Raw genomic sequence first — 22,491 nt, 5'->3', positions numbered from 1 at the left:
CATTTCCTTCTCCAGGGGATCTTCCCAACTCAGGGATTGAACCTGGGTCTCCTGCATTGCAGACAGACACTTTACTGTCTGAGCCACCAGGGAAGCCCTCTTTGTGACCCCATGGACTGTAGCCCACCAGGCTTCTCCATCCATGGAATTTTCCAGGCATGAGTACTGGAGTGGGTTGCCATTTCCTTCTCCAGGGGATCTTCCCTACCCAGGGATTGAACCCGGGTCTCCCACATCGCAGGCAGATGCTTTACCATCTGAGCCACCAGGGAATCTAAGGGAATCTTAGGAACAGTACAAGAGTACAACAACAAAAATCGTTTTTCATGAGGGGGAATAGGAAGTAAGTTCACATGTGGGTCTCTGGATGATAATATCTAGCAGAGATTATATAAGGGAAGTTCAGATAAAAATTATGGTCCTGGAAGATATGAGAGAACGAGGGAGTCTGACATACAAATTTTCATGCCATTAATGTAGGGGTGATATTTGACGTTATTGGGAAAAACAGGAACGTTCAGTGAAAGCATGGAATGTGAAACAAGAAATAAGCCTGAAGCCAAAATTTTGAGACCTCCACATCTTCAAGGGGCTGAGTGAAGGAAGAAGGGGCAATAAGCTTGTGGGGAAAATTAGCACAACAGTCTCAGAGTCTCTCAGAGGATGGAGACTTTCAACAATACTCTAAGGCAGTTTTCAGTAGTAGCTATAAAAACAAGCATAGAATTATTTTTTGAGTGCAACAAAAATCTGAATGCTGAATTTAACCGGGAAAGTTCCCATGGTGGACATGATTTGAAAGGTCTCCTTGTTAAAGATGGGAGGTACACTAAGTCAATTGATTGAAAGGACAATTCTTTCAGGAACACCAGCTCATTTCAAATCGCCAAGGCACTGTGCCCTCAAATACGTCTGCACAGTCTCTGATACAACCTGAACACACTCCCACCCAGTAAGAAAGGCTACCTGTCAGTAAGGACTTGGGGGAAGCTTGGTGTTCCAAGGTGTTTACCTGTGTTGTGTGATGAATGCTCTCACTGTCTGAATCTATCTCCCTTTCAGACGAGTGTGAGGGCTTCCAGCACTCTTGAGATTGGTGGCTGCTGACGCTCCCTGGACAGTCTTCTCAATCTTCCCAAGTTTTCCTTGTGAGAATTTCTTGGTATGGACTTATTGGGATACCATCCTTCCTTCCACTTACTGACTGGAGGAGTGGTGCCAGAGAGCAACACAGATTGTAACTGGTTTAAGTAAACCTCCATTTCTCTGGACTATACCCTCAGTACTCTTCAGCTCATCAGGAGCTGACCTCCTCTCTTCTTAAAAAGATGGGGAGCAAGTAGACACAGAAGAGATCAACCTGGAGAGTAGAAAATATCATGGAATCTGAGACTACCATTGCCAAAAATGTCTTTAATTTCAGATGTGAGAAAGGGTAAAAACTGGCATCAAAGAAATTGATGAGCAGACTCAGTATGGCATATGGCCAGACGCCTCACCACGCCTTCATCAAGAGAGGCAGTCTGGTTGCTCTCCCTGGCATCCAGGCTGGCTGCAAGCATTTGTCTGGTCAAACGAATGTGGTAGATGTGAAGCCAGGTCAGAAGATGACTTGCGGCTTCTACTCAGACCTCTTGGGGCACTCATTTCTGAACCCCATCTGCCTTGAGGATAGGGAAACCTCAGGGGAAGGCGATGATGCCTTTGCCAGCAAAAGCCCAGCCAGCAGTTACACCAACTGCCAGCCATGTTCAGGGCTACCCCGGAAGTGGATCCTTCAGTTCCTGCTGAGCAGCCTTGTCGGGTGATGGTGCGTGGAACAAAGACACACAATCACCCAGGAGCCCTGTCCCAAATGTGCATCATGAGCAAAACAAGCTAAATTCTTGATTTAATTTACCAAATATATGAATGGTTTGTTACATGGCAGTATATAACTTGGTCCAAATATTTCCAATTGCCTAACAATCTTTCCAAAAAATTAGAAGCTAACAGCTAAAGTTGTAACTTTTCCAAAGACTAACAAATCTAAAGCCATAAAGACTCAGCAATGAAGATGTAAGATATGAAGTATATTCTATTAATACCATTCCTTCTTAACAACTTTCCAGTTATTCTTTATGAATTTATATCCTGAAGGAGGAAAAAAAAATGCAGAGGAGTGCTAGAGATCAGCTAGTGTTCCTCTTAAAGAAAGGTCAGTTAGAAAAGTGATGCCTGGGAAGAAAAATTGTTAAATGTTCAGAATAAACGTGGACATATCTAAAACAAATCTCTGTAGGTCAAGTGAAATTTCATTACTTAATAATTTTCCAAACCTCTCTTCAAGTCATACTTACAGGAAAATATTTTATCTTAAATACCAGCTCAAACATCACAGGCATTCCTAATGAAGTTAGATAAAAGAAGTATTTTTTCCTATATAATGACAATGAAAATATTTCCACATATAAATGAGATGAAGGCATATCAGGAATGTAGCTAATAGATATTTTTAAAACATGATTTAATTGTTCTGGCAAAACTACTCATTATGCTTTTGGTTCTTGACATCATTACAGTTCTCTGTTTACTGTGTTATACTTGAAATTAAATGATAACAAAAATCATTTTAGGATGAGAAATGCTCAATAGAAAAATAAATGAACATTATTTGGAGCACATGAAAGGATAGCAGAAAATGATCTAGAGAAAATTTAAGGGATTATCATAAAAACAACTCTAAATTTAAGGCATGCCATTATAAGAATAAAGTCATAAGGATCTAAAGAGCTCAAAAGTGCCTTAACTGTGTCTTTTACTAATTAATGAAGCATTATCTGTAAGACAGCTCAACTAACTCACGGAGCATAAAGCTTGTTAAAGATATAGGACACACAGCAGAGCAGGATACATTTGCAATATGTTCTCATACAAAGGCAGGCATCCTGTGAGCATCTGGTAAATATGAACTAGATTGAAATTTATGCTTCTAATATGGACGTGGACAGTTTCTCATCAGTGGAATGCTTTGAGAAACTTTACAGAGTAGAGTCCTCATAGGAAATTCCCATAGCATTGAACAGATAAGACTGTGTATATTTATGGTATAGGGTTGGGGAAAAGAGTCATATATCTAGTCATGTCAGGTTGGCACTATTTTGAGCACTAACTAGGATTAGTATAGAAAGTTGGGAGTGTGTGTAGTTTGGAACACACCACACTCACACATACATTATCGTTTCTAATTTGAACATGTGGGGTATATAATATATTCTGTGAAAAAGGAAAGACACCAAATAAAGCAAAATTTAAGGTCCCATATTATATAATGCAGTCCCAAACAGTTAACAAAAATACCTGCAACTCTCACAAACAGTTCCACCCGTTCGATCTTTATATTAGCTCTACCCAGATTCAGGGCTTCCCTGATAGCTCAGTGGTAAAGAACCTGCCTGCCAATGCAGGAGACATAAGAGATGTGGGTTTGATCCCTGGGTAGGGAAGATCCCCTGGAGGAAGGCATGGCAACCCACTCCAGTATTCTTGCTGGAGAATCCCTTGGACAGAGAAGCCTGGAAGGCTACAGTCTATAGGGTCACAAAGAGTCGAACATGCCTGAAGTTACAGCATGCACACACTACCCAGATTTTCTGACAGCAATCAACTTCAGGTTACTGCTCTGAACAACATGCATCTGCCTAGACCAAATTCTTAAGTATGTAGGAAAACCAGTGGGCCTCATCAAACCTGCCAAGTTCACAATATAAAAAAGATACAAAAGTTATCAAATTTCTCTGAGACTTTCAATCTTTGATTTCCTTTGTCCTTACTTGGCCTGGGGGTGAGGGTGGGGGAGAGTACTTTCTGTGGCTCCTGCCTGATTCTTCTGAAGCCCTGAGCATATGGTTATTTGCTCATGTGGATGATGTAATTTATGCCCCATTCAAAAATAACAAAATTCTAAGGCTTCATGCATATTTAGAACAATTAAAAACAATTGAAAGTTTATCATGCCATTTGCAGCCATCCAAACAACATTTTCTAGCCATTACAAAACATAATAAAACCAACCTCCCATCTCATCTTTGTTTTTAATGCTTTTTCTGAAAAGCTAACTTCACAAATATTCTTGGTTCCTATAATATACTATTAAGGGGCAATTCAGATCAGAGAATGGGAACAGTAAACTCTGGGCTGAGAACTGGAATTAAAAGGGAGTATTTACCACAAAGAACAAAATGTGCTCTTACACATCAGTGTGAGAGGGGAAGATAAAAACTTTAACCAGAAAAGAAGCAGAGTGAGAAAACCAAAGGCACATTTTGGAGGTTGAGAGAACAGATACGGATAAATGTAAAAATGAAAACCACTGTCAGTAAAGATAGCTTTTAAAAATTTACTTTCTTAAATTGGAGGATTATTGTTTTAAAACGTTATATTGGTTTCTGCTGAAGAACAAGGCTAATCAGCCATTAGTATTTGTTTCTGTTCAACAAATCTAAGTTGTTTTCAACTCTTTACAACCCCATTGACTATAGTGCACATACGCGCACACACACACACACACATATATATATATATATAAATTTTATGAGTCTAGCATATTACATAGCACAAAGAAAACCACTGGTAAATGTCAGCAATTATTACTGTAATTATCACCATAGCCCTGTTCATATCATCTCCCTGTCTCTACTCTACTCTCTGTGCCCTCTACTATAATTTCCCATGAGAAAAGTCATTCCTTTTGATATAAAAGACTCACTGTCTATGACTCTGGCTTTCTGGCTTGACAGGTTATCAACTTGCTATTCACTGTGGTGTACGGTGAATGCAGAAATACCCAAATTCATTGGTTATGCAGAGGTATTTACATTAATGAACTAGGAGAAAAGATGCTATACCATATGTAAGTTCCATTCGATTGATTAAGAGTATATTTGTTTTCTTCTGCTCTGGGTTGGCTCATAATGTGAAACTGGCAGGTGAGCCCTCTTCATACAGTCTTCTTTGGGGCATCAGAAGACATGCTCCGAAGTGCCGGGGTCCAGCCCCGGTGGATCCAGGGAATTCGAAGTGGGGACAGCGTCGGCGAGGATCAGGAAACAACTGCTTAATTAAATGTTAATTAAGGATATAAAGAGTAATAGAATAAGGATAGCTCAGTGAGGAAATTCAGTGGAGAAAAGAGGCTGAATAATTCAGCCAGAAGGTAAGAGAAAGAACGACATGGTGAGACCAAGTTTCGGTGAACAAGGCCCGCACTTTATTTTCCAAAGTAGTTTTTATACCTTAAGTTATGCATAGAGGATAATGGGGGAAGGGGAAGAGCCATGCAGTAAGCCAGGCTTTCTTCCTGCAAACTTATCATATGCAAAAGTTTAGGTGATTTGCATCATCTTCTGGCCCGGAGGCCTGATAACATTTTAAGACCCTTTCTTCAGAAAACTTATTTTTCTCTTAAGGTGATTAGTCAAGCGCCACCCTCAAAAGCATTAGATAAAGTTGCATTCCTACAGAGCAAAGGTGTGGTGGGCTATAACAAGAAAAAGAATTAACTCAAGGGTCCCAGGTTGCAAACATTAAAGCTACTACTTACACCAATTATATTAATCAATACACTGCCAGGGACACAGCAGGTAAGGGATATGGAGACTTAGCAGCAAACATTGGCCCAAGAAGTGAAAAACCCTTCACCAATACAATTTCTAATCAATCTTTTAACTGCTCAAAGGACTCTGTATTTAGACAGTTTAGAACATCTCATACCTCTCACAGTTGGGAGGCTCTGAGCAATCACATGTGGCCGGAAAAACCTATTCAGGCAGGCTAGAGGACTTCCAAAGGAGTTTGTAGGTTGAAACACTGTCACAACCAGGAATTATTAACTGGAGCCGTAAATTAACTCTTTTTTTCAGAGAGAGGTAGTGGGGGACAGCCCCCCGTAAAGTCAGAGGTGTAGGTGAGAGCACAAAGCAGAAAGTAGGCAGACTCTGGTTTTGGGGGTAGATGCTTGAGAATTTCCAGGGGGACTCCTGAGGCTCGATCCCGCCTTTGCATATGCCGAGCCTCCTTTCTCATGACCTTTGCCATGGGCGGAGTTCCTCACTCTGGCTCCCGGCAGTGATAGAATTCTAGTTGAGCTATTCCAGATCCTGAAAGATGATGCTGTGGAAAGTGCTGCAATCAATATGCAATATGCAATATGCACTCATTATGCAATATGAAGGCTCCTGGCACCCGAGTTTAGAGTCTTGGAGATACAACTAATGATGGGTGTGAGAAGAAGAGTTCTCTGGTCTTCCCATCTTTCATCTCTTTGAGGCCCTGGCACTAAAGAGATATGTTTCATGTGTAGGTATGACTAAGTGTGGATAGTCGGGGAATTCTGATCCTTATTCTCCACTGAAATGGTTTCCAACTTGAAACAACACATATATGGGGCTGGTTGGAGGTACTCTACTTCTTTTATTAGAATTTAATTGAAATAATTTCTCATATTTCCTTCATGAAGTTATTACACATTGCATGTACAGAAGAGAAATTTCTGTGTGGATGAAAATGTGTCTATAACCCCAAAGTCACAGTGTTAAGTGGGAGTATAAAATGGAGACTCTTCTTATTTTGTACCTGTTAAGCTAAGAAGCCAGGAAATCACTTTCTACAATAAAAGAAACGTGGATTTGGACTTCACCTTCTACTGAGTCCTTGGCCATGGTAATGAGTAACAATATTTTTTCCTCTTAATATATTTCTTAGTAAGCTAAAACATATTACGCATTTACCAGAATAAAAGACCCTCTGGTGTATATACTGTAGCTCAGTAGTAAATAATATGAGTTCAAAAGTAAAAAAAAAAATGAGTTAGAGGACAGATCATGGAAAATAATTTTAATTCATTGAATGACCTATTCAATTAGAATGTTCCAGAAAAAAATACGTGGGTTGTTGCATATCTTAAAATTATTGGAACACAATAATGGAAGAAAGATCTTGTTTTATGTTGGAAGTTGCTAATATGTTCATAAGTCCTCAGTAGAATCTTATCAATTTTCATAAATAACTACTTATGAAACTATAAATCACTTTCAGACCCTCTTTAAGGATGCACAAAAAAGATAACAAGCATTCATTTTTCAACTTGCAACTTACGCAAGAGATAAGAACTTGGTGCTGATTACCCAGCTGTTTGCAATTCTAAAGATGAATCTCCTCAGTTACTTCCCTTTAGGTAAAAAGGAAAACGGAAATATTTAGTAACTTTTATCAGTCGTATTTTTAAAGCATGAAGAGGTATGGAAAATATTTTTTGGTAAAAATTTCACATTTATAAAATATTATTCCAAAGTTATGCAAAATAATATTTATCCAATTTTATGAAAAATAAATGTGATAACTATTCACGACTCTCCTACAACCCAAATTAATTTGCTGATGGAATAAACAATGGCCCAAATCTAGTATTTGGTAGAAAATTTTAACTCATGTCACACTTTTTGACCAAAAGCAATTTTACATACCCTCATTTGGAAGACCCTTGTTCTAGAAGCTTGGACCCTCCTCATTACTATAGACTGTCTGCTGTTTTACTATTAGAATTGTGTTACACTGATTTCCTATTCCTTGCATATTTTTCAAAAGTTATGGCATCTGGTTGAGTGCCAGACATCTGTTAGTGGAGAAACTCTCAAGAATTAATTGCTTATGGTCTTTTCTTCTAAGCGGTCCATGAACTGTGAATAGACAATGTCAGAAACTATCCCTTTCTGAGCATATTTGTAGACCATGGCCTCCTACCTATTCAGGACAATGCCTGTTTACTGAATGGTGAGTATCTCCCTTCCTACCTCCCCCAAGTGGTATGAGTCCTGTTGCATTGTCATTTTAAAAATTAACGTCATCCAGCTGCAGAAAGGTTCTTAATGTCACAGAAATTATTGTCTGTGTTCCTAAGATATGTCTTTCTTCCATATCCCATGACTATTTTAAACCTAAACTACATTTTTAAAGCTTTCTACTGATTTTTAACACACTCTTCCAGCCGTTGTATCTCCCCCTCAATTTTGCCATAAAAACACAGAGTCCAACAGGAATGAATCCCTTTACATCTGCTCTACTACTGTCTTATTACTAGTTTTAGAAGCAAAGATGTTCCTCCTTCTCTCCCCAAAGGGATGTTTATCCCTCATGTACTCATCTCCTCCCCCCCTATCATGGACCTTTCTCATTTGTAAATTAATTATTAATTGAACAATCCTTTCCAGTGCATATTGTGTGCAAGACATCAAACTAGAGGTTATGAATACAGAGGGGAAAACCATCTGGATGGACAAGGGACAAGCTAACAACTGACTATAAAAAACTTTGGTAGTTTCTAAGCAGAGGAGGATAGATCAGGTACAGTGGAGGCTCAGGCTTCAGAAAGGTTCTGGGCAAGATGGAAAAGGTTTAAGAAGCAGAAACCAATATAGAAGCTCAGACTAATAAAGTCAGTAAGAATTTGCCTGTTGGACAGGCAAGAATACGCTACATTTGTCTTTCTCTAGAAGCCCTCCTGTAAATTAAATTATTAGCTTTTTAAAATAAAATATTTTCCAACTTAATCTGAGCACACAGCAGTGGTAAGTCAACAGAGAAGCACATGGAGTAATGCCAGTTGAGCCCAGAGGCTCCTAAGATTTCTTGTGAGAACCATACCGATACTAATATGAACCTTCTGCTTCTAAACTATTATACTCAAAATATTAGTATTTTAATAACACTATTATAAATAATAAGAAATAACTGTAATTTATAATAATTATTTTTAATTTAATATAACATACATGTTCTAAATAAATAAAATAATGTATTAAAATAAATAATAAATTATTGATAAGAAATAAATTAAAACAATAAATATAGTATAATAAATAATAATAATATTCTTACTTTGGCCATGCCACAGGGCATGTGGGATCTTCATTCCCTAACCAGGCATCTGATTCATGTCCCCTGCAACGGAAGTGCAGTCTTCCAATGGACTGCCAGGGAAGTCCCAAAATATTGTTACTTTTAAAGTTTATTTTTTAAATTCCTTGAAAACTTTTTACTTTGTAGTCCTTTTGTTCTTGGGCAAGATCCATATCAGATCAGATCAGTCGCTCAGTCGTGTCCGACTCTTTGCGACCTCATGAATCGCAGCACGCCAGGCCTCCCTGTCCATCACCGACTCCCGGAGTTCACTCAGGCTCACGTATAGAGCTCTGTTATGTACAGATGCTTAGAGCTCAAGTCCTAGACCAGACTGTCAGTTCTCCCTGGACCATGGTTTAATCCACTTTTAATTGCCCAAACCAAAGGAATCAACCTCAACTTCATTCAGAAATATAAATCTTTGACATGATAATATGATATATTAATTTTTTCTCTTTTTATTGAAGTATAGTTGCTTTACAACACTGTGTTAGTTACAGGTGCAAAGTATGTGGTTCAGCTATTTTACTGATTATATTCAATTATAGGCTATTACAAGATATTAAATATAATTCCCTGTACTATACAGTAAATCCTTGTTGCTTATTTATTTTATGTACAGTGGTTTTTTAGTCCCCTACTCCAAATTTGTCCCTCCCCTGAAATATTTTTGTTCTGTCTGTTACATTATAATTCTTTCCCTGGTCTATTAAAATATTTAAGGTCCTTTCATAAATTCCTTTATCTCAGAGGTATTTGCAAAAGCTCTTCCGAGGCCACTGTTCTTACACTGGGTGTAAGCAGAGTCTCCCAGAGAGAAACACAGGAAGAAGAAAGCCTTGAAAACAGCTGGAGAGAAGAGGCAACAATTTCTTCCAGAAATGGAGAGGTCTAAAGTGAGTAGAATGGCACCCCACTTCAGTACTCTTGCCTGGAAAATCCCATGGATGGAGGAGCCTGGGAGGCAGCAGTCCATGGGGTCACGAAGAGTTGGACACGACTGAGAGACTTCACTTTCACTTTTCACTTTCATGCATTGGAGAAGGAAATGGCAACCCACTCCAGTGTTCTTGCCTGGAGAATCCCAGGAACAGGGGAGCCTGGTGGGCTGCCGTCTATGAGGTTGCACAGAGTCTGACACGACTGAAGTGACTTAGCAGCAGCAGCAGCAGCAAAGTGAGTAGGGCTCATCTATTGATCTGTGGCAGATGGGAAATGGGAGATGGAAAAATGATTTGAGAGGGTTGTGTGGTGCACCCAGGAGAGCTGGACCCTGGGTCCGAGCAGGTCTGTTGAGCCATTTCAGAGATTGAGGTGACCCAAGTGGGTCACAGAAATAGCTAATAGTCACCTGGCTGTAAGGTACCTCAACACTAGTTATAAGATGGCTGTTATTTATTTTGAAATACTTCCTGGCAGACTGTACAATACATATAAGTGTGCTAAAGTTCTGACACTTTCAGAAATCTGTGAGGCGGGTGTGGTGGGCAGACTTCTAGGGTAGTCCCTAAACCCTCCCAGTTCCCTAAGTAAACATTCTTCCCATTATTCACGTATTAGTCTAGGTACCGCTGTGAAGGGAGTCTACAGGTGTAACTAAGATTCCAAATTAGTTGATTTTATAATAAAGCGATTATATGGGAGGGCCTATAAAAATTGTGCTAGGAGGTTATAAATTAGTTCTCTTTGCCTCAAAACATGAGCATCCAAGACCTAATGATAGGCTACCAAGAGTCTTTGGAGATTGTACCAGTATAAATACCAGATTAATTAGAGCACCTATTTATTTACTCACTGGTTCAATAAAGTTCCTTAATATCTAGAATCAAATAAAATTAAATACAAAATACCATGAATTCATAAGAAATAAGCAATTCTATTTTTACTTTTAGCACTGCTATGGAATGAGGTTGCTTCTTTATCATTCACTGAATGACAAAGATATTGATAAAGATAATAATGATAAAGATAAAGATAAATATGCTTTAAAAGAGGATAAAATGTCTCAGTAAAATTTATTGTTACATTTTATACAATTGTGATTTACCTAAATAGCTGCCTCCATGACTCCTGATGGTCAGAAAACATCAGCTTCTTGTGTTTCTGCACATTTTACAAGCAGAAACTGCCCTTTTGTCCCAGATTGTCTTTTCAAAGATGTGTGTATAGTAAACAACCTTGAAAAATACTATGTTCCCTCTACTCAGAGCAAAGGGCAGATTTTCCTTCTGTTCAGTGTAATAAAGATAATGTCTTCTTCCCGAACAAAAGCCAGGCTTGCTTGTGCCCGTTATAAAAAGATTCAGGTTGTGTGTCTAACTCCTCAGTGTGCTGTCTCCCTGCCTCATGTGTGGCATCCATGTGGACCTGTTGGCATCACACCCACGTAACTTGGGGAACTAGGAGAATCTACACAAATATGCCATGTTCATGCTGTTTCCCGTGGTATGAATAGTAAGTACTTCATCTCCAGTTCAGGAGTCTTGTGTCTTCTGCTAGTTCAGTGAAACCAGCAGAACACCTGGTTAGCTACAATTAGCATAAACCTATATCCCTCAAAGTTCTTGATACTAATTTGCTTATAAACACAACTGGTTCCCAGCACACTATAGGCATTTTCTAGTTTATGAAATAGGTTTTTGGTAAAAAAAAAAAAAAAAACCAATGTATCTTTCCTCATTGATTTGCATAAAATAGGTAATGAGATAACTTTTCTTTGTAACTTCTAGATGTATGATTCATTTAAAGAAATTAAAATGGACACTTCCATAACCTTCAAACCCCAAAAAAGACCTTATCTTCTTAAGTCACTGGGGGAATTTGGCTTCAATCACTTCTCTTAACTTTATCAACAAAAAGAATAATAACAAAGGAATGTTCTTTGCTCATTTATTTGTAATTGCCAAAATTTGGGGGTGGAAAAAGAAAAACCTTTTCAGAATGTACCTGTTTTTGGCTAATTATAGAAATAAAATATTCTCCTTTCTAAATGCTCTATCAAATTCCTTGTAAGAATACTATTAATTTTCGCCATTGTTTACTGCAAGAAAGTTGCTCAGAACATTAATGAAAGAGAAGACTATAATAACAAACTTTATCATAGTTAAAAACAAATAAAGTGACCTTAAGCACTTTATTCTATTAAACGTTCCCTCAGCTATAAACTAATTTAGTAAATATACACACTTTTATTTTACATATAAATTTTAAAAACCCTTATTTCAGAAATAGATTGTGTAAAGCTCTGCACACATAACCACCTTGGACCTGTTTACTGAATCAAGCCTGTAATGGGTGGCCAGCTGACCGTGTGTGTACCTGCAGCCAGTCTTTCTTTGGAACCAATTAACACCACTAAAAAGATGGAGAAGGTCTCTAACTGCCTGCTCTTTAACATCCTAGAGTGTTATATAGCTGGCCAGTCCTTTTGTTTTGATTTGATTTGCTTTCATCTTCTGGATGGTTTGTTACTGAGTCCTCTAGCATCTCTAAAGCATCATGATTTGGGGGAAGTTTTTAAGATCAAGAAAACACAGAAACACGTACAACTTTTCAACTAAGTAAAAAAAAAATCTTCATAGCTCAGTGTAGGTTGCACGATTTACCCAATGGCTGTATAGTCAAAAAGAGTTCATTTTTGCTTGCTTGTTTGTTTTTCAGGAGATAGCATTCTACATGAAAGAAAGTAGGGAGACAGAACAAAGAGAGACAGAGAGGGGCAACGAGAGAGAAAGAGAGAGAGACAGGAGGTGGGGATGAAGACCCTGGATTGTGAAGAACTGCTCAAATATTGAATAAAACAACAAATTGACTTAAAATTTTCTAGATAGCATGAATAGCCCATTCTTCCACAACCTGCAGAGGATAGAGATTATAAGCCATAAATCTTCAAGGAAATGGGTGCTCTTTTTGGACCAACAGTTTGAAAAAGGAGTTTCGCCATTTCTAAAGACTTCAAATCCTTCTCTTTTTTTCAACTGGAGGAGGCGATGAGTTAAATGAACCATCAGCACACAAGATGTATCACTGTATCTTCTGCAGCTCTGAGGCATCTGACCCTTCATCTCTTGTGTTATTCCACCCTTCTTTTACTCCTATGGCTAGGAGGAGAAGGGAGATTTTGTAGCTAAGCTACCAACACATTTGTTTTGTAGGACCTCCAATCCATGATATCTCAATCAATCATTTTGGAGGTAGTGCTAATGAAGTCAAGTTTACAAATTTAGATTCCACCTGAGCCAGTTATTAGGCAGGAGATTATCTCGGTTATGAGAAACTTTGAAAAATGTGCAAACATGCATTTACTCACGTATTAATTTAACTATATCTGTGGTTCCTGACAATAAATCCTATGTCATGGCAGGCCATAATGGTACAATAGGTATAACCACAGGGTTTATAGTGGGGGAGATAAAAATAAATGAACATACAAATGAATAATGAGCAACCGAGTTAGAAATAATTTACTCAACAAACAGAGTGATATGATAGAGAGGGTAATGAAGAGGGATACTTGGACCCACATTGGATAGAATAATTTGACACATTTGGTGGGGGGGTGTGGGTCTACATTTAAATTGAAGCTTAAAGAATGGTTCAGCTATGAACAGAGCAGGATAACGTTTGTAGGAAGGAGTGTTCTAGACAGGTGGAAAAGACTTTGCTGTGTCAGAGAAAATAAAAGGAAGACAAGGTGACTTTCATGGGCTGATCATAAAAGGTACTGAACTAAAATGAGGCTGGGAGGCAGGCATGAGCCAAATTATTGTGGCCCCAGTAGGGTGAAATAGAGAAGTCAATGGCACTCCACTCCGTACTCTTGCCTGGAGAATCCCATGGACGGAGGAGCCTGGTAGGCTGCAGTCCATGGGGTCGCTAAGAGTCGGACACGACTAAGCTACTTCACTTTCACTTTTCACTTTCATGCATTGGAGAAGGAAATGGCAATCCATACCGGTGTTCTTGCCTGGAGAATCCCAGGGACAGGGGAGTCTGGTGGGCTGCCATCTATGGGGTCTCACAGAGTCAGCCACGACTGAAGCAACTTAGCAGCAGTAGGTTTGGATTTTAAGTTTGATAAGAAGACGGTGATTGGTTTTCAAGCAGAAGACAGGTAAAATCCAGTTTGCCCTTTATGTAGGTCACTGGAGATGCTAAAAGGATGAGGACTAAGGATAGAAATCAGAAGTCAGATAGAGGATTGTGGCGGATATATTTATACTGACCTCCATAGATGCAGTCTCTACCTTTCCTCAAACTCTTCTTATTCTTCCCTTCCTCACTCCCTTGACATCTCCTACCCCACAGAAGACTAGGAAATGACCTCTTTTTTTTTAGTTTATGCAACTTAGGAAAATCTAATTGGCTTTTAAGAATGGAGGGCAATTTTCAGAGATAATGAAGAGAACAAAATAGTACATGTTTTAAAACAATCATTATTGTATCAGTTAGAAACTTACAGTACGAACAACGAAGAACACACAGGAATAATGTTCAAAAGCTATTTCCCTCTTTTGCAAGAGCAACATGACCTCAGAATGGATATACAGTGTTAGAAGAGCTTTTTTGGTTGTTCCATGCCCTTCTCTACATTGTAAAACAAATAACAGCAACTTTTCCTCAGTGTTCCAGGGCACATAGAAAACAGTACACATTTTCAATAACTGCATGCTCCTCATTCAAACTTTCACTATTTCATTTTTCTATTTGCACTGCTTAGCTGTTTTTTTAGGATTTCTTTTTGATGAGGGGCATTTTTAGTCTCCAATGCGTTTGTTACAGTACTGCTTGTGCTTTATGTTGTTTTTTTTTTTTTTTTTTTTGCCGCAATGCATGTGGGAGCTTAGTTCCCAGACAAGGGATCAAACCCATGCTTTCTGCCCTGGAAGGTGAAGTCTTAACTACTGGACCACCAGGCAAGTCCCTAGTTAGTTGTTTTGTATTTATGTCTTAGATCATATTTTAATTTTATTTTTAAATGTTTTCTAAAAAAGCTGCAAAAGAGCCACCATAATGCAAATATTGTTTGCAACTACTATCTAAGTATCAAAAGAAAAAAAATCAGGAAACTGCAAATATTTTGAGCAAAAAACAAACTGTTTGGAACAGAGACACTTCAAGCCCAGAAGTGGTGCGAGGCTCAGAGGTGGGTGTTCCGGGGCAATGTATACAGAGGGGACCAGGAAGCAGCTTAACTTCTACAGTGATTGGTGGTTACTACAATGGGAGTTTACACAGCAAGGGATTCATTAAAAGTGATCATCTTACACGATTTTAGGAGGACAACTTAAGTTTCATTTATGATCATTAGAAGAATTTATAAGAAATAACCTAAGTTAAATTTTACTTGCATTCCTGAACTAAGCTAGATTAAGTTTGGCTTACATGGCTTAACTGGTTTTGTCTGGTTGGGGAATTTTTGTGTCTGATCTCTGTGTTGTTGTATTTTAACATAAGAAATATGGACAGCAAATATCCATAGGCAGGTCATCTTTGATTTGAGTATTTATAAATTCAAGCTTATTAACATGACCTTAATTATTTACTCTAATATCCATTTTGCTAGAAAATGGAATTCAAACTTTGTTTTCCAAATGTTTGTTTCTTTCAGTACCTTATATCTTTGAAAAACATATAAAATATCCACTAGATAATATAAAATAATCCCAACAAATGTGTTTAAGGAATGAAAATCAAATATCCATTTAAGATAAATGGTGATATACAGATGCAGCTAGATTATATCCTTTGACAAAACAATATATCATAAAATTATAAAATAATGTAACTATTAAGATTATTTTGGTAAATATTTTCTGAAGTCATTTTCTAGAAGCGTAGCACAGGAGTGAGAACCAGGCCTGGAGGCGGGTGGTTCTGGCTCTGAATCCCAGTTGTCACATCTATGAATTATATAGTAATAATAGATGAATGGAAATATTGAAATCAAAATATTGTTCAAGTATTGAAAGAAACCATGTAACAATAAAACCAGCACCATTTTGTTTTCATTTTCTTCACCTTCTATTTCCATATTTCTAGGTTTTTTATTACTTTTTAATTCTGCTAAAAATACAAACAACATGAAATTTGGCATGTTTAAGATAGCATATTAAAAAGTAGAGATATTACTTTGCCAACAAAGTCTAGGCAAGGCTATGGTTTTTCCAGTGGTCATGTATGGATGTGAGAGTTGGACTGTGAAGCAAAGTGAGTGCTGAAGAATTGATGCTTTTGAACTGTGGTGTTGGAGAAGACTCTTGAGAGTCCCTTGGACTGCAAGGAGATCCAACCAGTCCATTCTAAAGGAGATCAGCCTTCAATGAAGGGTGTTCATTGGAGGGACTGATGCTGAAGCTGAAGCTCTAATACTTTGGCCACCTCATGTGAAGAGTGGACTCACTGGAAAAGACCCTGATGCTGGGAGGGACTGGGGGCAGGAGGAGAAGGGGACAACAGAGGATGAGATGGCTGGATGGCATCACCGACTCGATGGACGTGAGTTTGAGTGAACTTCTGGAGTTGGTGATGGACAGGGAGGCCTGGCATGCTGTGATTCATGGGGTTGCAGAGAGTTGGACACGACTGAGTGACTGAACTGAAGTGTACAGTTAAGCAGAGTTCAGTACATTCACATGATGAAACAGATCTCTGGAACTTTCATCCTGCAAATGTGAAATACTACTCTTATTAAACAGAAGTGCCTTCCACCAACCCCATCCACACACACTCCCAGGTAACCACCATTCTATCTTCAGTGTCTTTGAATTTGACAGCTTAAGCTATCTCATATAAGTGGAACATTTTTGTGACTGATCTATTTTACTTAGCATAATATGTTCAAAATTCACCTGTGTTGTAGCATGTTACAGGATTTCCTCCATTCTTAAGACTGAATGATAATCCATTGTATGTATATCCTCTGATTTGTTCATCTATCAAAGGATATTTGAGTAGCTTCCACCTACTGGCTATTGGGAACAGTGCTATTATGAACACTGGTGTGCAACTACCTCTTTGAGACCCTGTTTTTAATTCTTCTGAATATAAATACACACACACACACACACACACACAGAAGGACTTCCCTGGTGGCTCAGAGTATAAGGAATATGCCTGCAATGCAGGAGACCTGGGTCTGATCTCTGGGTTGGGAAGATCCCTGGAGAAGGGAATGGCTACCCACTCCAGTATTATTGCCTGGAGAATTCCATGGACAGAGGAGCTTGGTGGGCTGTAGTCCATGGGGTCACAAAGAGCTGGACATGACTGAAGTAACTTAGTATGAATGCAAGAATGCTGAATTGTATAATTTGTTGTTGTTCAGTCACTCAGTCATGTCTGACTCTTTCCTACCCCATGGACTGCAGCACACCAGGCTTCCTTGTCCATCACCATCTTCAGGAGCTTGCTCAAACTCATGTCCATTGAGTCAGTGATGGCATCCAACCATCTCATCCTCTGTTATCTCCTTCTCTTCCTGCTCTCAATCTTTTCCAGCATTAGAGTCTTTTCTAACGAGTTGGCTCTTCATATCAGGTGGCCAAAATATTGGAGTTTCAGCTTCAGTATCAGTTCTTCCAATGAATATTCAGTGTTGATTGCCTTTAGGATTGACTAGTTTCATTTCCTTGCAGTCCGAGGGACTCTCAAGAGTCTTCTCCAACACCACAGTACAAAAGCATCAATTCAGTGCTTAGCCTTCTTAATGGTCCAATTTTCATATCCGTACATGACTACTGGAAAAACCATAACTTTGACTAGATGGACTTTGGTCAGCAAAGTGATGTCTCTGCTTTTTAATTCACTGTCTAGGATTGTCATTGCTTTTCTTCCAAGAAGCAAACGTCTTTTAATTTCATGGCTGTAGTCATCATCCACAGTGATTTTGGAGCTCAAGAAAACGAGATCTGTCACTGTTTCCATTCTTTCCCCTATATTTGCCATGAAATGATGGGACTGGATGCCATTATCTTAGTTTTCTGAATGTTTAGTTTTAAACCAGCATTTTCACTCTCCTCTTTCACCTTCATCAATAGGCTCTTTAATTTCTCTTCACTTTCTGACATTAGGACGGTATCATCTGAGGTTATTGATATCTTTCCCTGCAATCCTGATTCCAGTTTATGCTTCATCCAGCCCAGTATTTTGCATAATGTATTCTGCATATAAGTTAAATAAGCAAGGTGACAATATACAGCCTTGACATACACCTTTCCGAATTTTGAACCAGTCTGTTGTTCCATGTCTGGTTTTAACTGTTGATTCTTGACCTGTGTACAGGTTTCTCAGGAGGTAGATAAGGTGGTCTGATATTCTCATCTCTTTAAGAATTTTCCACAGTTTGTTTTGAACCACAGAGTCAAACGCTTTAGCATAGACAATGATTTTTATGGAATTCCCTTGCTTTCTTTATGATCCACTGGATGTTAGCAGTTTGATCCCTGGTTCCTCTGCCTTTTCTAAACCAGCTTGAACATCTGTTAAGTTCTCAGTTCACATACTATTGAAGCTTACCCTGAAGGATTTTGAGCAACACCTTGCTAGCATGTGAAATGAGCACAGTTGTGTGGTAGTTTGAACATTCTTTGGCATTGTCTTTCTTTGGGATTGGAACAAAACTGACCTTTTCCAGTCCTGGAGACACTGCTGAGTTTTCCAAATTTGCTTGCATACTGAGTACAGCACTTTAATAGCATAATCTTTTAGGATTTGAAATAGCTCAGCTGGAATTCCATCACCTTCACTATAATGCATCCTAAGGCCCACATGCCTTCATATTCCAGGATGTCTGGCTCTAGCTGACCACCCCATTGTAGTATTCGGGTCATTAAGACCTTTTTTTGTAGAGTCCTTCTGTGTTTTCTTGCACCTCTTAACATCTTCTGCTTCTGTTAGGTCCAAACTGCTTCTGTCCTTTATTGTGCCCATCTTTGCATGAAATGTTCCCTTGGTATCACTAATTTTGTTGAAGAGATCTCTAGCCTTTCCCATTCTATTGTTTTCCTCTATTTTTTTTCCTTTGCATTGTTCACTTAAAAAGGCTTTCTTATCTCTCCTTGCAATTCTTTGAAACTCTGCATTCAGATGAGTATATCTTTCCTTTTCTCTTTGCCTTACACTAATAATGAAAGGGTATTTACGCAGGAAAGAAATTCTCTACCAATCTTTAGGGTCACTATATTAACAAATCTATAGCTAATTTATATAACTACCACATGGAAATATAGTCATAGTTTTTTTTTAACTTTTACAGATAGTTAAATTCCTGAAATTTGTACTGAGTTTATGTAAAATGTATGGCTATAGCTCTCTTCTCAAGACCATCAATGCTCCCAATATCACGTTTTATGTTATTATGTACAAATCAAGCAAGGTAGAATATTAAATAGCAACCTGATCCGGAACTGAAAGCCAACCAACCCTTATGTATTGTTTAGAAATAAGAACTGAAAGTTTTTCTTCAGCTTGTGGATTACAAATACAGTTTCAGAATTTTTATATGTATCACTTTGTCTGAAATAATTAACAAAGTCATCACCTCAACAGTAATGTGCCAATGGTATGACCACATGGGGGTAATTTTAGTTCAGTTCAGTTCAGTCGCTCAGTTGTGTCCAACTCTTTGCGACTCCATGAACCACAGCACGCCAGGCCTCCCTGTCCGTCACCAACTCCCGGAGTCCACCCAAACCCATGTCCATCGAGTCGGTGATATCATCCAACCATTCCATCCTCTGTTGTCCCCTTCTCCTCCTGCCCTCAATATTTCCCAGCAACAGGGTCTTTTCAAATGAGTCAGCTCTTCACATGAGGTGGCCAAAGTATTGGAGTTTAAGCTTCAGTATCAGTCCTTCCAATGAACACCCAGGACTGATCTCCTTTAAGATGGACTGGTTGGATCTCCTTGCAGTCCAAGGGACTCTCAAGAGTCTTCTCCAACACCACAGTTCAAAAGCATCAATTCTTTGGCACTCAGCTTTCTTTATAGTCCAACTCTCACATCCATACATGACCACTGGAAAATGACACAGGTAACTTACTGTCTTACATTATTTTATCATAAATAAGATATTTGCTTATGATTGCAGATACTATTGATTTTACAAATCCCTTAGCAACAGTCCAGTCAATTGTTTTTACAAAGCTTTGGAAACAAAATCTTAACCAATAGTGAATTTACATTAATTAGAAATATATTGTGTCCTTCCCCTTCTAAGATCACTTTCATCTGCCCAAGATTCAGCTCCAGAAAATTTTTATGTTTAATTTTTAGTCATATTTTGGCAAAACAATGACACTCACATACTTGCCAAATTGGGCCAGACGGAAAAGTTGATCTGATGGCACTGCCGTTTCAATGTCTTCATTTCCAAATATTCTGCTATCCTTTCCTATGTCCCAACCTACTCATTCTCAGCACACACAGTCAAATCAAAATGTGTGTCCCTCTGCATGAAGGACTCTAGAACTGTAAGAATAAAATCTCCATGTGTCAATGGAGCTTTGCTGCTGAACGTTCTCATACAATTTACAGGAATTAGTTTTTTTATTTTTTTTTTTTAAACAGAAACCAAAACATCATGTAAATAATTCAGATAACTTATATGTTCTGGTAGAGAAACAGAAACACTAAAAACATATTTTAGTAAAATCTTGCATGGATTGTTATCATTTGATAGATACAACTCAAATATCTATAAAGCTTGAACACCCAAATTTGTTTCTGTAATGAAAATAAACTGTGTGGGATTTATAATGAATCTTCACAACAATAAGCATTGAGGTAAAAGAAAAACACTTCAGCTGAGTATTACCATTAAATCACATAAACATATCTGTAGAATTATGCCAAAATTCCTTGGAAAATGGATTGAATAATATTTTTTACTGTTTTTAGTAAAACTCTAAAAAATATATTTTTCCAATAGTAAAAATTTCCCTTCCTCTGAAATCTTGGAAAGTTTTTAAAAAGTGATTATTCACAGGCACACTTTAAAGACACATTTTTAAAAATCCATTTTTACTAGATAATTCCCCAAAGACTGTATGGACTTTAAAGACTTTCTGAGGACTTGCTTTGAAAATCTGTGCCATTTCAGTAGGCAAATTTAAAAGTTAACACAAATTTGGAATCTTAAATTAATTTTATAATATTTGTTTTTATTTTTTCAAGTTGAGAAATGCTATCAGTTTTTACTTTTTTTCCATTTTCATCAGTTGTAACATTACCAAACTAGGGATTGTCAGAATCCATTCCCCTCTAGTGATCAAACCTTTAAGATTTTATCTAAAACTGTCACTGCTTCAGGTTCTTCCTAGTAGGTAAGCAAAGTATTTAAGATAAGAGAAATCCTTTTGCAAAAACAGTCTTCTCCAATCTGAGGATTTTCCTTCTATATAGCACAGATAGAATAAAGATATCTCTAACTCTAATTCCTAGCAAAATAGAGTATATTACAGGATTGTTGAAAACAATGTTTGTTCTCTGTCATTCTTTCAACAGAAAGTCCTGCCTACAATGGGTAGCAAACTACACCTAGCCCATCGGTGAGATTTTAATAACTTATTCACAGGCTATGGTAACTGTTCATTTGCAAAGTTTTCTTTGTTTGTGTTTTTATTGTCTATTCATTTTATGTTATTGTGGCAAGAGGTGACAAGAATGCACAGAAAAGCTATCAAAAAAGATCTTAATGACCCAGATAACCACAAAGCTGTGATCACACCTGGAGCCAGACATCCTGGTGTGCGAAGTCAAGTGGGCATTAGGAAGCATTACTGCAAACAAGTTAGTGGAGGTGATGGAATTCCAGTTGAGCTATTTCAAATCCTAAAAGATGATGCCATGAAAGTGCTGCACTCAATACACCAGCAAATTTGGAAAACTCAGCAGTGGCCACAAGACTGGAAAAGGTCAGTTTTCATTCCAATCCCAAAGAAAGGCAATACCAAAGAATTTTCAAACTACCACACAATTGCACTCATTTCACATGCTAGCAAAGTAATGCTCAAAATCCTTCAAGCTAGCCTTCAACAATATGTGAACCAAGAACTTACAGATGTTCAAGTTGTATTTTTAAAAAGGCAGAGGAACAAAAGATAAAACTGCTAACATTTGTTGGATCATAGAAAAAGCTAGAGAATTCCAGAAAAGCATCTACTTCTGCTTCATTGTCTACTTTAAAGCCTTTGACTGTGTGGATCACAGTAAACAGTAGAAAGTTCTTAAAGAGATGTGAATACCAGACCACCTCACCTGCCTCCTGAGAAATCTGTGTGCAGGTCAAGAAGCAACACTTAGAACTGGACATGGAACAATTAGTTCGGTTCAGTTCAGTCACTCAGTCATGTCCGACTCTTTGTGATCCCATGAATCGTAGCACGCCAGGCCTCCCTGTCCATCACCAACTCCTGGAGTTCACTCAAACTCACATCCATTGAGTCGGTGATGCCATCCAGCCATCTCATCCTCTGTTGTCCCCTTCTCCCACCTTCAATCTTTCCCAGCATCAGGGTCTTTTCAAATGAGTCAGCTCTTCACATGAGGTGGCC

General features: G+C 38.2%; 1 non-coding gene across 1 annotated transcript; it reads right to left on the bottom strand.

Moving 5' to 3' along the window:
* Window positions 1-200: 200 nt before the first annotated feature.
* TRNAR-GCG (transfer RNA arginine (anticodon GCG)) lies at window positions 201-272 on the bottom strand. The gene has a single exon. It is a non-coding gene; the product is annotated as a tRNA-Arg (tRNA).
* Window positions 273-22,491: the final 22,219 nt, after the last annotated feature.

Source organism: Bos taurus, chromosome 27, assembly GCF_002263795.3.
Source record: "Bos taurus isolate L1 Dominette 01449 registration number 42190680 breed Hereford chromosome 27, ARS-UCD2.0, whole genome shotgun sequence".
Lineage (NCBI taxonomy): Eukaryota > Metazoa > Chordata > Mammalia > Artiodactyla > Bovidae > Bos > Bos taurus.
This window is presented reverse-complemented; position numbering and strand designations above follow the sequence as displayed.